The sequence below is a fragment of the Ovis canadensis genome, chromosome 6, assembly GCF_042477335.2.
Source record: "Ovis canadensis isolate MfBH-ARS-UI-01 breed Bighorn chromosome 6, ARS-UI_OviCan_v2, whole genome shotgun sequence".
Taxonomy (NCBI): Eukaryota; Metazoa; Chordata; class Mammalia; order Artiodactyla; family Bovidae; genus Ovis; species Ovis canadensis.
The window spans coordinates 73,063,841-73,080,994 of NC_091250.1; the positions used below are offsets into that span (position 1 = coordinate 73,063,841).

A 17,154-nucleotide genomic window follows, 5' to 3' on the forward strand; every position below is an offset into this window, starting at 1 on the left:
GGGGCAGGGATGTGCCTTGTGTGTCTTTTATTTTGGAAGAAACACTATAGCAACCAATAAATTTTAATGTGGCAGGCACTTGTTGAGAACTATATGTGAATGAAGTCATACTAGTGGAGTGTGAAATTCCAATTATATTTGAATGAGGAGATCTGAGATGCCACTTATAGTTCTTACTGAGTGTTATTTAAATAGACTTTACCATGAAAGGAAGAGAATAATTAAAGATGAATTATGCTAATTTGAAGAAATTTGCTCTCAAAATTTAAAAGAAATTGAAAATTCCAAAGTTACCAATTTTGCAGTAACTTTACTTATTATGACTCACTTTGTAATAAAAATGAACTGTTTTTGAAAGAAAAAATATTATAATAAAACACAAAGAAGTATTTAATATCATTCAATAGTATGCCTGGCTGTAACATTAATATCTAGTTGCACGGTGACCTTAGAAAAATTAACAAGCAGGAATAAGGCACTCAAAACATCATTATTCTCCAGAAAACATGAGGAACTAAGATTTTAATTCTCATCATGCTAGCTTTATCTGTGGATGGACGTGCTGTCGGTACGCACTGCTAGCCTGTCACATCTGCGCTTATCTGGGGCTGTTTTCTGGGTCCACACCAGCGGACTGCAGGTACCTTGGTGCTGCTCATCAGTGTGGAGTGGATGGAACAGGGTGGCAGCCTTGGGGAGTACGTTCATGTTCAGTCGCGTCTGACTCTCTGCAACCCCATGGACTGTGGTCCTCCAGGCTTCGCTGTCTATGGGATTCTCCAGGCAAGAATACTGGAGTGGGTTTCCTTGCCCTCCTCCAGGGATCTTCCAGACCTGGGGCTCAAACTCCCATCTGCCTGCATCTCCTGCATTGCAGGCAGGTTCTTTACCCAGTGAGCCGCTGTAAGTGACATACAGCATTATTACTTTCATATATATATTTATATATATGTATATATAACAGTCTGTTGTTTTGTTTATATACCTAGAAGTGGAATTGCTGGGTCATATGGTAGTTCTGTTCTTAATTTTTTGAGACTTTCATATTGTTTTCCCTAGAGGCAATACCAGTTTACATTCCCACCAACAGGGCGTGAAGTTTCTTTTTTCTACACATTCTCACCAACGCTTGTAATTTCTTACCATTTTGACAAAAGCCATTCTGACAGGTGTGAGATGATTTTCTCACTGTGGTTTTGATCTTCATTTCCCTGATGATTAGTGATGTTGAGCATCTTTTCATGTGCCTGATGGCCATCTGTATGTCTTCTTTAGAAAAATGCCTGTTTAGATCCTCTGCCCATTTCTCAATTGGATTGTTTGTTCTTTTGTTGGTTGAGCCATATGAGTTCTTTGTATAGTTTGAAGATTAACCCCTTATTGGGTATGTGATTTGCAAATACCCTCTCTCTTTTTCTTTTGTTGTTGTTTTTCTTTGCTGTGCTGAAGATTTTTAGTTTGATGTAGCAACTAATTTATTTTTAGGCTTAGCTATATATTTACTAGTTTATTTGCATACCAATACTTCTTGCATCTCACATTTTTGTCTACTTGAAATAAACCCTCTAGAATTTCTTTCTAAAGAAATAAGGCACAGAATAGAGAACCCAGAAATGAACCAACAGTTATATGGGCAATTAATCTATAGCATAGAAGGAAAGAATGTACAGTTGGTAAAAGATATCCTCTTCAATAAATGGTTTTGAGAAAACTGGACAGCTACATGCAGAAGAATAGAACTGGACTACTCTCTTACACCATACACAAAAATAAATTCAAAATAGATTAAAGACTTGATTGTAAGACCTGAAACCATAATGCATTCAGAAGAAAATATAGGCAGTAATTCTTTGACACCGATCTTAGTAATTTTTTTTAATATGTTGCCTTAGGTGAAAAAAAAAGCAGAAATAGATGAGAGTACGTCAAGCTAAAAATCTTTTGCACAGCAAAGGGCACTATCAACAAAATGAAAAGGCCACCTACTAAATGGGAAGAGATATTTATCAACAATAACTGATAAAGAGTTTATATCCAGAATCTACAAAATACTCACACAACTCAACATCAAAAAACAATCTGATTGAAAATGGGAAGAGGAACTGAATAGACATTTTTACAAAGAAGAAATACAGGTGGACAACAGACACATGAAAAGATATTCAACATCACTAATCATCAAGGAAATACAAAACAAAACCACAATGAGATATCACCTCATACCTGTCAGAATGGCTGTTATGAAAAAGACAAGTGTTGGTGAGAATGTGAAGGAAAGGGGACTCTTGTCCACTGTTGGTGGGTATATAAATTGCTGCAGCCACTAGGGAAAACAGTGTGGAATTTCCTCAAAAAATTAAAAATGGAACAATCTTATGATCCAGAAATTTCACTCCTGGCTATTTTATCCAAAGAAAATGAAAACACTAGAAAAGATCTATGTATCCCTGTACCCATTGCAGCATTATTTACAGTAAGCAAGATAAGAAAGCAAACCAACAATAGATAAATGGATAAAAAGATGTGAGATATATATATATATATATATATATATTTGAATATTAATCAGCCATAAAAAGAATGAAACCTTGCCATTTGCAACAACATGGGTAGACATACAGGGCATAAGCTAATTAAAATAAGTCAGAGAAAGACAAATGCTTTTCATTTCACTTGCAAGGTGGCATCTGAGAAAACAAATGAACAGAAACAAAACATCTGAGAAACAACAGAAACAGTTACAGAAAAGAAACAGGTGCTTGCTAGAGAGGAGGGGTGTAGGGAGAGGAATGAAATAGGTGAGTGGGATTAAAAGGTACAAACTTCCAGTTGCAAAATAAGTGAGTCACAAGTATGAAATGTACAGTGTGTGGAATATCATCAGAAATTATGTAATATCTGTATGGTGATGTATCTTAAATGATTATGTAGTGATCAAATTGCCAACATCTACTGGATCATCGAAAAAATAAGAGAGTTCCAGAAAAACATCTACTTTTGCTTTGTTGACTACGCCATAGCTTTTGACTGTGTGGATCACAATAAACTGGAAAATCCTTAAAGAGTTGGGAATACCAGACCACCTGACCTGCCTCCTGAGAAATCTGTATGCAGGTCAAGAAGCAACAGCTAGAACTGGACATGTAACAACAGACTGCTTCCAAATAGGAAAAGGAGGACGTCAAGGCTATATATTGTCACCCTGCTTATTTAACTTACATGCAGAGTACATCATGAGAAATGCTGGACTGGAGGAAGCACAAGCTGGAATCAAGATTGCCGGGAGAAATATCAATAACCTCAGATATGCAGATGACACCACCCTTATGGCAGAAAGTGAAGAAGAACTACAAAGCCTCTTGATGAAAGTGAAAGAGGAGAGTGAAAAAGTTGACTTGCCAGTCAGAAAACTAAGATCATGGCATCTGGTCCCATCACTTCATGGCAAATAGATGGGGAAACAGTGGAAACACTTGAGAGACTTTATGTTTTGGGGCTCCAAAATCACTGCAGATAATGACTGCAGCCATGAAATTAAAAGACACATGCTCCTTGGAAGTTCTGACCAACCTAGACAGCATATTAAAAGGCAGAGACAATACTTTACCAACAAAGGTCCATCTAGTCAAGGCTATGGTTTTTCCAGTAGTCATATATGGATATGAGTTGGACTGTAAAGAAGGCTGAGCGCTGAAGAACTGATGCTTTTGAACTGTGGTGCTGGAGAAGACTCTTGAGAGTCCCTTGGACTGCAAGGAGATCCAACCAGTCCATCCATCCTAAAGGAAATCAGTCCTGAATATTCATTGGAAGGACTGATGCTGAAGCTGAAACTCCAGTACTTTGGCCACCTGATGTGAAGAACCAACTCACTGGGAAAGACCCTGATGCTGGGGAAGATTGAAGGTGGGAGGAGAAGGGGACGACAGAGGATGAGATGGTTGGATGGCTTCACTGAGGCAATGGACATGAGTTTGAGTAGGCTCTGGGAGTTGGTGATGGACAGGGAAGCCTGGTGTACTGAAGTCCATGGGGTCGCAAAGAGTCAGACACAACTGAGCAACTGAACTGAGCTGAGTGATCATTTTGAAATGATATAGAAAAAAAAAATCACGATTTTGTGTATCCGAAACTAACATGGTGTTGTATGTCCATTATATGTCAAAAACAAGCATACAAACTCATAGAAAAAGAGACCAAATTTGTGGTTATCAGAGGCAGGGGTGGGTGGGCAATAGACAAAGATGATCAATATGTACAAATTTCTAAGATAAATAAGTACTAGGGATGTTATATACAACATGATAAATATAATTAGCACTTTATATATGAAAGTTGGGGTAAATTGAAAGTTGTCATCACACAGAAATTTTTTCTATTTATTTTTGTATCTATATGAGATGATGGGTATTCATTAAACTTACTGTGAAAAGTCAAGTCCTTATTCTGTACACCTTAAGCCTGTACATTGTGTGTGTGCTCAGTCATGTCTGGCTCTTTGCAACCCATGGATTGTAGCCCACCCGTCTCCTCTGTCCATGGGACTGACTATCCAGGCAAGAATACTGCAGTGGGTTGCCATTTCCTCCTCCAGGGGATCTTCCCAACCCAGGGATCAAACCCACATCTCTTCTATCTCCTGCATTGACAGGTGGATTCTTTATGGCTGAGCCACCTGGGAAGCCCAAACCGATACATAACTGTCATTTGGGCTATGTCAATTATATCACAATAAAACTGGGGAAAAAAATAATTGATAGGGAGAAAAAGAAGGCAGGAAACTCACTTTTTGCTTTTCTAAAAATATTTTCTTTTGCCCTTTTACTTTGCTGCCTATTTAATTCTAGGCTGACCGTTGCTGTTTATTTCAGCCTAGTAAAGATAATGTTCCAATCTTTGGCTTCTCTTGGTGGTGCCATGTCAGTTGAAAGTATAATTGTATTATGTTGTAGGTTATCTACCCTTTTTTTTTCTCTAGCTTTTTTTTTAAGATCCTCTCTTTTGGTGTTTTTCATTTTCACCATAAAATATAACTTCTGTATTTGTGTATAATTCTTTATTATGTCTGGAATTTGTTGGTCTTGCTAAAGATGAGGACTGGAATCTTTCAGCGAATTTGGGGAAATATTTAGCCATTATTTATTCGAGTACTGCCTCTTTCTAAGCTCTCTTCTCCATCCTTCTGGAGCTTGAAAGATGAATCTTACATTTTACTGTGTTATCTGAATCTGCCAACTTTCCAGATTTTTTTCATTTCTTTCTACTATATTCTGGATAATTTGTTCCCATCTATCTTTCTGTTCACTTAGTCTTTTTCAGCTATTTAACAATTCCACTGAGTTTTAATTTAAATTAATTTTTTTTTTATTTCTAGAGGTACTGCTGTATTATTCTAAAAGACTGCTTTATTGATTTTTGTGTGTGCTTCTTGTTCCTATTGTTTTATTCAATTCCAACTTTCATTTCTTTAAGCACCTATATTCCAGATAATTCAGTAATTCTTCTGTGTGGATGTGTTTTAGCTATTTTTTTGTTTGTTTCATCTGGCTCTAACTCATGGCGCCTTGTTTTCTTGTGTGTTTATTGATTTGTGTGTGTGTGTGTACGTGTGCACATGTAGCTTAATATTCTTTGAAACTTTTAATTTGCTGAAATTCATTAAGGCCTAATTAGAGATTATGCTTCTGGAGCACCAGGGGTCACTACCAAAGCAGAACAGTTTTTTTCTGTTGTTGTTTTTTTAGCATTAATAAGATATTTTAATGAAGTGGGTAAGGGAACCAAACAAACCTTAGTCTTACGCTTCTATTCAAAGACACTCAAAACTATTTTTTCCCTCCCCATCCTTTCTAACTGCAGCTTTATTTGTGACCATGTTTAAAAATCTTTATTTTTTGAAAAGTTTAAACCTTTTTTAAAAATATTAAACAGCCAGGCTAAGGGGAAAAGTACTCAATACATACTTTACTTATATCAATTGAGCTAATATTTCGGTACAATGTAACTATACAGAATATATACAATGCACATATATATTCACAAAGCAAACACTATAGGCTCAGAACAGATCTGAAAAAAACATGACATTCACATCAGTTACAACAACTCTAAAAATGATTGCAAGATTGAAATGGCCCTTAGTATACAAAAAAGTCACACACACACACACACACATATATATATATGTGTGTGTGTGTATATATATGTGTGTGTGTGTGTGTGTGTGTATATATAGTCACCAAGAACTCTGGCTCCTGTAGAATACTAATAGCCAGATACTAGTTTATAAAATGCAAAGTTTCAGCATCATATATATTTTTAATAAAATGTAAAAACATTTTAAAATAAATTATAGGCTTGATATTTCCCAGACTTTTTTTTTTTTTAGTTTTTTATTTTTTAAATTTTAAAATCTTTAATTCTTACATGCATTCCCAAACATGAACCCCCCTCCCACCTCCCTCCCCATAACATCTTTCTGGGTCATCCCCATGCACCAGCCCCAAGCATGCTGCATCCTGCGTCAGACATAGACTGGCGATTCAATTCACATGATAGTATACATGTTAGAATGTCATTCTCCCAAATCATCCCACCCTCTCCCTCTCCCTCTGAGTCCAAAAGTCCCAGACTTTAAATAAGATTAATTTATACTGCTGATCTACAAGAGGCCAAGCTCGTGATTACAAATATCAAGGAGACTGTTTTTTCTGCCAAGTGCAAATGATATGGCAGCACATTTTCCTGGTGATGAAGATTTATTTCTGATTGACTCTCACACTGAAGATCTTGACTCTTTGAGGTCATGGCCTTTTACAAGGATTTCCTGATAGACTCATCACTTTGGGGCTCTATGTTTTGTGTCCAGTGTACCCTGACCCACAGAAGACAAAAATCAGCACTAGAGATCACCAGGATTTTGTGGAATAGAGGCAAAAGCTGGCCTTGAAGAATCCTTATTTTCTGAGATTACTGCTTTCACTGTGTCTTGGGCATTGCTTGGTTTTATTCAAAGTATGTGACATGTTTTAAAAGATACATTTTAAAATATTTGTATGCCATATTTGGGATGTCTTAGTGTCATATTTGTGCAGGTTTCTTTTCCTCAATATTACCAGAAGCAAGCCCAGCATTGTTATCTTTTATAGTTTACCCTTTTTTCCTAAAATGTATTGAAGTGTAGCAATAATACAGCTATTGAAGTCCTACTGGGAACTTTTAAGAGTATTTGGATAAACTGGTGGTATTTTTTAAATTACATTTTAACTATGGCTTTCCCTAAAGCTTTGAAAAATATCTTGAAAATTTAATCATTTTTTAAGAAATACAACGTGGGACAAGATCGTGATCGTTGTAGCTACTTTACTATTAATCTTTTAGTGCTGAAAATTCTCATAAGTAATAAAAGATTAATCTTTGATTCCCCAAATTATTTGCTAGAATAATTGCAGTGCTTATTGAGCATTTACCACATGCCAGGTGTTGTTGAAAGATTCCATCCTAATCTTGACAACAACCTCATAAGCTTGATGCTAGTAATTTTCATTCCATATGACAAATTAAAAAAATGAGACTTAACAATTTGCCTGAGATCACATAGCTAGCAGGTGAAGGAGCTGGGATTCAGACATGGGGAGTTTGGTTCTAGAACCATGCTCAGTCGCTCTGTCTACCCTGTTTGATACCAGTTGGTATCAATTCAGTTCAGTCACTCAGTCGTGTCCAACTCTCTGCAACCCCATGAATCGCAGCACGCCAGGCCTCCCTGTCTATCACCAACTCCTGGAGTTCACTGAGACTCACGTCCATTGAGTCCGTGATGCCATCCAGCCATCTCATCCTCAGTCGTCCCCTTCTCCTCCTGCCCCCAATCCCTCCCAGCATCAGAGTCTTCTCCAATAAGTCAACTCTTCGCATGAGGTGGCCAAAGTACTGGAGTTTCAGCTTTAGCATCATTCCTTCCAAAGAAATCCCAGGGTTGATCTCCTTCAGAATGGACTGGTTGGATCTCCTCGCAGTCCAAGGGACTCTCAAGAGTCTTCTCCAACACCACAGTTCAAAAGCATCAATTCTTCAGCACTCAGCCTTCTTCACAGTCCAACTCTCACATCCATACATGACTACTGGAAAAACCGTAGCCTTGACTAGCCAGACCTTAGTCGGCAAAGTAATTCTCTGCTTTTCAATATGCTATCTAGGTTGGTCATAACTTTTCTTCCAAGGAGTAAGCGTCTTTTAATTTCATGGCTGCAGTCACCATCTGCAGTGATTTTGGAGCCCAAAAAAATAAAGTCTGACACTGTTTCCACTCTTTCCCCATCTATTTCCCATGAAGTGATGGGGCCGGATGCCATGATCTTCTTTTTCTGAATGTTGAGCTTTAAGCCAACTTTTTCACTCTCCTTTTTCACTTTCATCAAGAGGCTTTTTAGTTCCTCTTCATTTTCTGCCATAAGGGTGGTGTCATCTGCATATCTGAGGTTATTGATATTTCTCCCAGTAATCTTGACTCCAGCTTATGCTTCTTCCAGCCCAGGGTTTCTCATGATGTACTCTGCATAGAAGTTAAATAAGCAGGGTGACAATATACAGCCTTGACGTCCTCCTTTTCCTATTTGGAACCAGTCTGTTGTTCCATGTCCAGTTCTAACTGTTGCTTCCTGACCTGCATACAGACTTCTCAGGAGGCAGGTCAGGTGGTCTGGTATTCCCATTTCTCTCAGAATTTTCCAGTTTGTTGTGATCCACACAGTCATAGGCTTTGGCATAATCAATAAAGCAGAAATAGATGTTTTTTCTGGAACTCTCCTGCTTTTTCCATGATCCAGCAGATGTTGGCAATTTGATCTCTGGTTCCTCTGCCTTTTCTACAACCAGCTTGAACATCAGGAAGTTCACGGTTCACATATTGCTGAAGCCTGGCTTGGAGAATTTTGAGCATTACTTTACTAGCATGTGAGATGAGTGCAATTGTGCGGTAGTTTGAGCATTCTTTGGCATTGGTATACTTAGATTGAATAATGAGCAAGATTGACTAGGGTGTGCTTTAAAACTTCATTTAAATAATGGCAATGACAACATAATTACAAAATATGCTGCAATTTTGATAGCGACTGTGTTGGGTCTGCAGATCACCTTGGAGAATCTCAAGCCTGTATTTGGTGAAGGTTGCCATTCTAGTAATATTGAGCCTTCCCATCCACATCCCATAAACATCAAATGTCTCTCTCTCCTTTTAGACCTTTCTCTCAGCAAGGTCTTACACTTTGCAATGTATGTCTTGCATTGTTTTTGTTAAATTTTTTCAGTGTTTTATTATTTTAATGCCATTGTAAATGCAGTTTTTCTGTTTCATTTCTGAATTGTTTGTTGTGAATATAAAGAAATATTGTTGTAGTCTATCCAGTGACCTTGTTGAAATTATTTATTAGTTATTATAATTTTTTCTGGATTTCTCAGGATTTTCTACATATAAGACCATGTTGTCTGAAAATAAATTTTCTTTCCTTTTCAATCTCAGTTTGGTTCAGTTGCTCAGTCGTGTCCGACTTTTTGTGACCCCACGGACTGCCTCATGCTAGGTGCCTTTATTTTTCATTTGTTCTTCCCTACACTGTTTATAACCTCCAGTAAAATGTTGAATAGAAGTGATAATGTGTTCCTGATCATAACTGGAAAATATTCAGTCTTAAGCTGTGAAGCATAGTACTAATTGTAAGGTTCTGTGTAGGTAGCCTTTATCAGGATCAAGAAATGCCTTTCTGTTCTCCGTGGCTGAGTTTTTATCCTGAATGGGTATTAGATTTTGGCAAATGTCTGGTTTGGGTTTAGGATGATATAGACTTAAAGAATAAGTTGAAGTGTTCCTTCTACTCTATTTTCTGAAAGTGTAAGGGAGTATTTCTTTACATATTGTTATAATTTATCAGTTAAGTTCTCTGGGCTGGTGATTTTCTTTGGGAAGATTTTTAATAACTAATTCAGATTTTTTAATTTGTTTTAGATTTCTTCATATTTTCTTTTCCTTGAGTCAGTTTCAAGAATTTCTGCTTGTAGAATTTGGTCATTTCAACCAGGTTTTCTGATTTATTAGAAATAAAGTTATTGTTCATAATTTTATGCCCTTATAACTTTTTAAATTTCTGTAGCATCTTTATGCTATATTTCATTCTGAATTATGATAGTTTGTCATCTTCTTTTTTCTTAATCAACCTAGCTAGAAGTTTATAAAATTGTACTACTCATTCAGAGAGCTAACTTTTGGCTTCATTGATTATATGCAATTTTTTTTTCCTTATTTTCTGTTTCATTGATTTTGACTCTGTATTTTCCTCCTTCAGTTTTGGATTACATTTGTTCTCTTTCAAGTTTGTTTGTTTGTTTCTTCTAGTTTTATTGACATAAAATTGACAATACAGCACAGTATAAGTTTAAGGCATATAGCATAATTATTTTATTTATATCATGAAGTAATTACTACAGTAAGTTTAGTGAATATCCATCATCTCATATAGATACAGAGTTAAAGATCGAAAACTACTTTTTGTGCATGTGATGAGAACTCCTAGGATTTACTCTCTTAACTTTTATGTATAACATACAGGAGTGTTGAATATCTTTATTATGTTGTACATTACATCTCTAGTACTTCTCTGTCTTGGAGTCTGTAGCACTTTGGACTACCTTCACCTACCACCTCTGTCTACCCCCATCTCTGGTAACCACAAATCTGATCTCTTTTTCTGTGAATTTGTTTGTATGTTTGTTTTTGAAATATAATTGACCTGCGACACTGTCAGCTCTTATTACACCATCGTGATTGTTTTCTGTACATCTGAGAATGATCACCACAATGTCTAGTTGTGGTATGTCACCACAAAGGCGTTCTTTAGTTGTTAACTATATTCCTTACACTGTATACTTCATACTCATCACTCATGTATTTTGTAGCTGGGAGTTTGTACCTCTTTAATCTCGCTCACCTATTTCTGGCCCCCGCCCCGCCATCCCATCTCCTCTAGCAATCACCTGTTTGTTCCTGGTATCTTTAACTGTTTCTGATTTGTTGTGTTTGTTCATTTGTTTTGTCTTTTAGATTCTATATATAAGTGAAATCACATAGTATTTGTCTTTATCTGACTTATTTCACTTAGTGCAATACCCTGTAGATCCATCCATATTGTTGCAAATGACAAGATTTCATTCTTATTTATGGCTGAGTAATATTCCATTATATATATATGTATACCACATCTTCTTTATCCATTCATCTACGAATGGACATTAGGTCACACTCATATCTTAGACATTATAAATAATGTGTCAGTGAACATAGGGGTGTGTATATCTTTTCTAAATAGTGTTTGAGTTTTTTGATAAATATCCAGTAGTGGAATTGCTGGATCACATAGTGGTTCTATTTAATTCTCTGAGGAATCTCCATAGGGTTTTCCATAGTGGCTGCACCAATTTACATTCACCCCAACAGTGCATGAGGGTTCCCCTTTCTTTACATCCTTTCCAGCAGTTACTTTGTTGCCTTTTTGGTAATAGCCATTCTGATAGGTGTGAGGTAATATTTCATTGTGGTTCTGATTTGCATTTCCTTAATAATCAGTGATGTTGAGCATCTTTTTCTATGCCTATTGGCCATATGTATGTCTTCTTTCTTTCATCTTTTTCTGGTTTCTTAAGGTAGAATCCTAAGTTACCAGTTTGAGACCTTTCATTTCTGCTGTAGGTATTCAAAGGTATAGATTTCTCTCTAGCCATTGCTTTAGTTGCATTTCTTAACTTTTGACATGGATTTTGATTTCATTAAGGGCAAAACATGCCAAGTTTAGTGCAGAGTGTCTTAATCTGTCCCAGCTTTTACTTTTCCACCAGGCCTTCTCATGTTTCCATGCTCCATGTATGAGGCTCAAAGTCAGCCTGAAGCATGTCGATAGCTTTTGATCTTTTATGTCTGTGGGTAGCCTTCTTCAGCCAGGAATTTTCAGAGAGCTTATCAAGACTGTCTTATGGCTGTTTATTTCACTGATTCCCTTGTAAACTTTGAGTGAAGCCACAGGCTAGCTGAGCCACTGGGCTTCCCCGTTTGTCTGCTTCTGAGACTACTACTAACAGCTGTCATGGACATGGAGTTTCCCCATGCTCAGCTGCAAATCAGGTGAGCTTTCTATGACAGTGAAGATGCTGGTGTTCACAGCTTGACCCTCTCTGACATGGAGTCTAAAAGAGGGAATGGTTAAGGAGGGATGGGAGAAACCCCAGGCAAGACTCTCATAGACTCCCACTGTTCTTATCCAAAGTTCAGCTGCTTTTGACTAATAATGACGCCCCAATTTGTTTTATGCCCATGGTCTTTGGTTAATTGACATTAAAATGCTCTTTGATAATTTTGTCTAGTTTTATTATTGCTAATTAGGAAGAGTATTTGCCAAGTAAACTCCTTATTATGCCATACTTTGTCATTATTTTCTGATATCACCCCAGATTCACACATTGCTATTAATCCTATTAACACAGTCAACTATTACTTTAAGATAAAGTTGAATATTCATTTATGTTAACTTTATGGAGATAAAATAATTCTTTGAGTTTAATTAATGTTTTAATTATAGTAGCATTTATTTTCTTTTTCATTTATTGAGTCCTAGCTGTGTGCTGGGGTCTGCTCTATTTTCTGTGATATGAAGATGTATGAGGATGTCTTTGCCTTTCATGAATTCACAAGTTTAATGGGGGAGAAAGACTAAAAATAAGTTACAAATATTATAATAAAGCATAATGCATGGTGTTATATAGGGGTGAGCAAAGTGCTGTGAGGTGACCAGGATATCCTTGTCTCTAACCAGTAAGAGTTCACAAATTGTAGTGCTTTTGATTGGGACTCAGGAGGGTCTGAATGTGCCAAACAATGGGATGCAGTAAATAGGGAATTCTGAGCATGGAAAGCAGTACATGTAAAGACAAGGTTCAAGTAATATCTGAAAAATATTCTGGAGGGTACATGGTAAACAGTGGTAGAAGATGAAACTTAGGTCAGAGATACATTTACATCTGCTGACCATTCTGGCCTTCATCCTGTAGGCCAACAGATGCCAATCAAGGCTTTTAGTGATCAAATTAGTTTTCACTTTTGTTTTATCTTAGCATTTATCTCCAGCAGTTCTGTGGAGCATAAGGCTGGAATGAGGAGAGACAAGTAACAGATCAATGAGATTGGAGACTTTTGAACTCTTAGAATTGAGATGATGAGTACAAAAATAGAGATTAGAAAAAAAAAGCATAGCCAGATTCAGAGATGATTATGATGAAATTGACAGGATTTAGTGACATTGAAATGAGGAACAGTAAGGGTGACTGGTCGGGCACAGAAAACTTGGAGGGCATGGGGATGAGGCAGCCTCTAGGAAGCCACCAAACAGAAAATCATCGCAGATGACAGAAGTCAGATAGATGTGCAGTGTTTACTGGCTAAGGGGCCAGGAAAAGGGGGGAGGATCCAGGCAAGAAGAGATGTAGGGAAACTTGGGAAACCCAGCTGGAATAACAGCTGCAGGTAGATCCCAAATAAGTTTTCTGGGCTGCCAGGAGGGAAGTGACTTCACCTAAGGTCCATCCCCTTAAGTGTGGGTAGTGGAGGCAGTAAGAAGTTCCAATCCAGTGTGGCCGTTTTAGCACTCTTATTTTTAATAAAAACTTGTAATTAATCTAAACCATACTTGAAATAGGATAATGATGTTGACTGATAAAGTGAAAGTGAAGTTGCTCTGTTGTGTCCAACTCTTTGCAACCCCACGGACTGTAGCCTACCAGGCTTCTCCGTCCATAGGATTCTCCAGGCAAGAATACTGGAGTGGGTTACCATTTCCTTCTCCAGGGGATCTTCCCAACCCAGGGATCGAACCCCAGTCTCCCGCATTGGAGGCAGACGCTTTAACCTCTGAGCCACCAGGGAAGCCCAATTATATTGAATTACATTGACTGATAATTCTCCCTCAACTAGTATTCTTCCTGAAGGTAATTCAGATCCTGCACATAGACCATCATTAATTCTGAAATCAGAGAGGAACTATTCAGAAAGCAACTCTTTATAAACCTCTACAGTGCTACTAAAGTGTTATGCATCTTTTCAAAGGTGGGCAGATACAAATGGACACAATGATGGTGAAGAATAAATGATTACATACTTTGTCTTGATCTACACTTTTTTAAGAGGTCCCTTTTTATGGGCAACATTCTGTGACTTAATTTTTCCTGTCCATGACATTCTACTGTTTTTTTAATTGCTAACCATCCGGATTTGCTGTCAGTATGAATCAGGTTTTTTGTATAATTAAGCCAGCTTATCTTTCACCCAACATAATGAATCCATTCTATTTTATTTTTTTATTTTTTTTTTAAATTTTTAGTTTTTTATTTTTTAAATTTTAAAATCTTTAATTCTTACATGCATTCCCAAGCATGAACCCCCCTCCCACCTCCCTCCCCAGAACATCTTTCTGGGTCATCCCCATGCACCAGCCCCAAGCATGCTGCATCCTGCGTCAGACATAGACTGGCGATTCAATTCACATGATAGTATACATGTTACTTTTCCATTTCCAGAACCAGTCATCCTGTATTAATACAAATATAGGAAAATCTGAGTCACTTTTGTACTATAAGTAATAACACAGAATGTCTATCATACACTTCCCTCATATTTTTAGAAACATTCAACATAATTTGATAAAATATTAGTATTTTGCCAGAAACGTAGAAACCAGGAAAGACATCAGTATTTTAGTTCATTCACTTACTTCATGAAGCCAACTTTCTAAACCCCATCATTTATTTCCCAGAATTTCACAGTGTTGATTCTATATCCAACCAATGACACATTGGAATGTATGAAGCCTTTCTGTTTCTGGAGGTAATTTCAGAGAAGCACTGTCTGTCAGCTCAGTTTTATCACTCGTCCTTTTGTGGATTTTTTTTTCATTTACTCCTTCCTTAACTGAGTATGATTCTAGTCACTGGAGATGCAGCAGTGAAAGAGACAGAAAAAGGCTCTGAGTCCCATTGAACTCATGTGGCAGGTGGTGGAGACAGATGGTAAACAGCTGTCGCCAGTAGTGATGAGTAATGTGCAGAGAATTTGAAGAAGGTGGTGTGGTAGAGAGGGCTTCTGTAGCTGGAGGGCTCCGGGGAGACCTCTGAGAAGGTGGCATTAAAGCTGACACTTGAGTGACAGGAGACGCCATGAGATGATCATGGGATTGAGCATTCCAGGAGGAAGTCATGGCTAGAGCAAAGGTCACGAGTGAAAATGTAATCCAGAAACCAAATGAACACCAGTGCTGCTGGAGTGATGTGAACCAGACAAGTGGCAAGAAATGAGCTTAGGGAGGGAGAGGACAGTCAAGGTAAGGCGTGGGGATTTCATCTCAAGTTCCATCAAGAGGTGCTGGAGGATTTTAAATGAGAGAGTGATGTGATCAGACTTGTTCTTACAGGATTGGGCTGGCTGCTCTGTGGAGAATAGATGGATGGAGGCAAGTATGGAAACAGCAAGATAAGGTTCAACTGAGAGATGAGCTTGGCTTGCGTCAGAGGTGAAGAGAAGTGGATAACTCAGATTTTTTGTTTCCTAAGTATTAGGACTTTGGCATCCCTTAATCATTCAGGGAAGTTATTGCACTTGGCATTTTCAAATATTCTTTGCACAGTTACATATTTTCCATGGCTAGAGCAAAGTGTGACATTTAGCTCTCTAGATTCAAATCCAAGTTCTCCAACTTAGTGGTCATATGACTTCAAGCATGTCTCTTAACCGCTTTATATTTGTTTCATCTTATATAAAAAATGGACCAGTAATCTTACTATTTCATAGGCTGTTGACAGAAGTGACTAAGAAAATGCACATAGAATTACTTAGCACACTACTAGTCTACAGTAAGAACTCAATGAATGTTAGTAATTAGACACTGGATTTCTGCCTTAGCCTTCTTACTAAGACACATTCAAGTCTTAGTACCCAGGAATAAAATTTACAGTAATAACATTTTTAAGAAGCAGATTTCTGCTCTTCATTTCATAATTTTTCATGTATTATTAAAATACAGGGTTTTTTTAATATCTTACCAGTAATCTTTATTTAATATACTCCCAGATTTCACATTAGGTAATCATTTTTAAAGTGACTTTTTGTTATCTGGGTTTTGAACATCTGTTGCCTTTTAGAGAGATTGAATATTATCAGTTTTACTGCAGAGTTCGTGTTTTCAACCCTTAAAACAGGGTGAAAGAGGATGGACATGTGATGCCAAGATTATATAAATCATGTGAAAGCTTAGTTCCCTGCCTCCACTGGGGCCATAACAGCACCTGGTCACTGTTCAGGTGTGCCCTCCTCAAGCATGGTCCTCTCGCTTGTCCTGTGGACTTAGGCCCATGTTGGATCCATGGTGGGAAAAGACCCTACTTGTTTGGATCACAGGGTAATCTCAAAGACCTTGTATAGAATCTTTGGTTCCCTTGTGGACTCTGGTCCCTGTCACTCTGTTGAGCTGCTGCTGCATCTCAGACTCTCAGGACTGGTTGTTTGCCTCTCAAACAGGCTTGAGAACAGTAGGAAAGTAGAGTAGGTCAATGCAGCATATGGTTGAGTTTGTATGCACAGATGTTGTTAGAGAATAACAAGGACAGTCTTTTAAATTGGTTCCTCAGTTATAAATGTGGCATGCAGATGTTTCATGGTTATGGCTGGGATTGAGGTACATTTAGCAAATGGAACTTTTCATGAGATAACACATTAACCTAATTTTGAAGAGCTCTGATTCTCATCTCCATCTGAAGTTACTTGGAGAGGGCAAGTCTGTCTTTGCTGTAAGCATCTTATAGCATCATCACTGATACAGAGCATCATCCAGCACAGATGGAATCTAGAATCCCTTTCTGTGCAGAACATTCAACTTTAAATACGTACATATTTTGTGGTTCTTCCGGTTTCAGATTCTCTGTTTCTTCTTGTACTTTTAATGACATAGATAATTTTAAAATATTTAATTTTGAAGCTTTTACACACTGTGGCACAGGTAAAACAGTCCCCTCTCTGATGTAACAGGTCCCTAAGCCCAGAGTGGAGATATTACTATTGAACCACTG

General features: G+C 37.6%; 1 protein-coding gene across 1 annotated transcript in view; it reads left to right on the forward strand.

Moving 5' to 3' along the window:
* NWD2 (NACHT and WD repeat domain containing 2) overlaps positions 1–17,154 on the forward strand; it is a 237,329-nt gene that overhangs the window by 75,083 nt on the left and 145,092 nt on the right. The gene's annotated exons all lie outside the window — the stretch shown is intronic.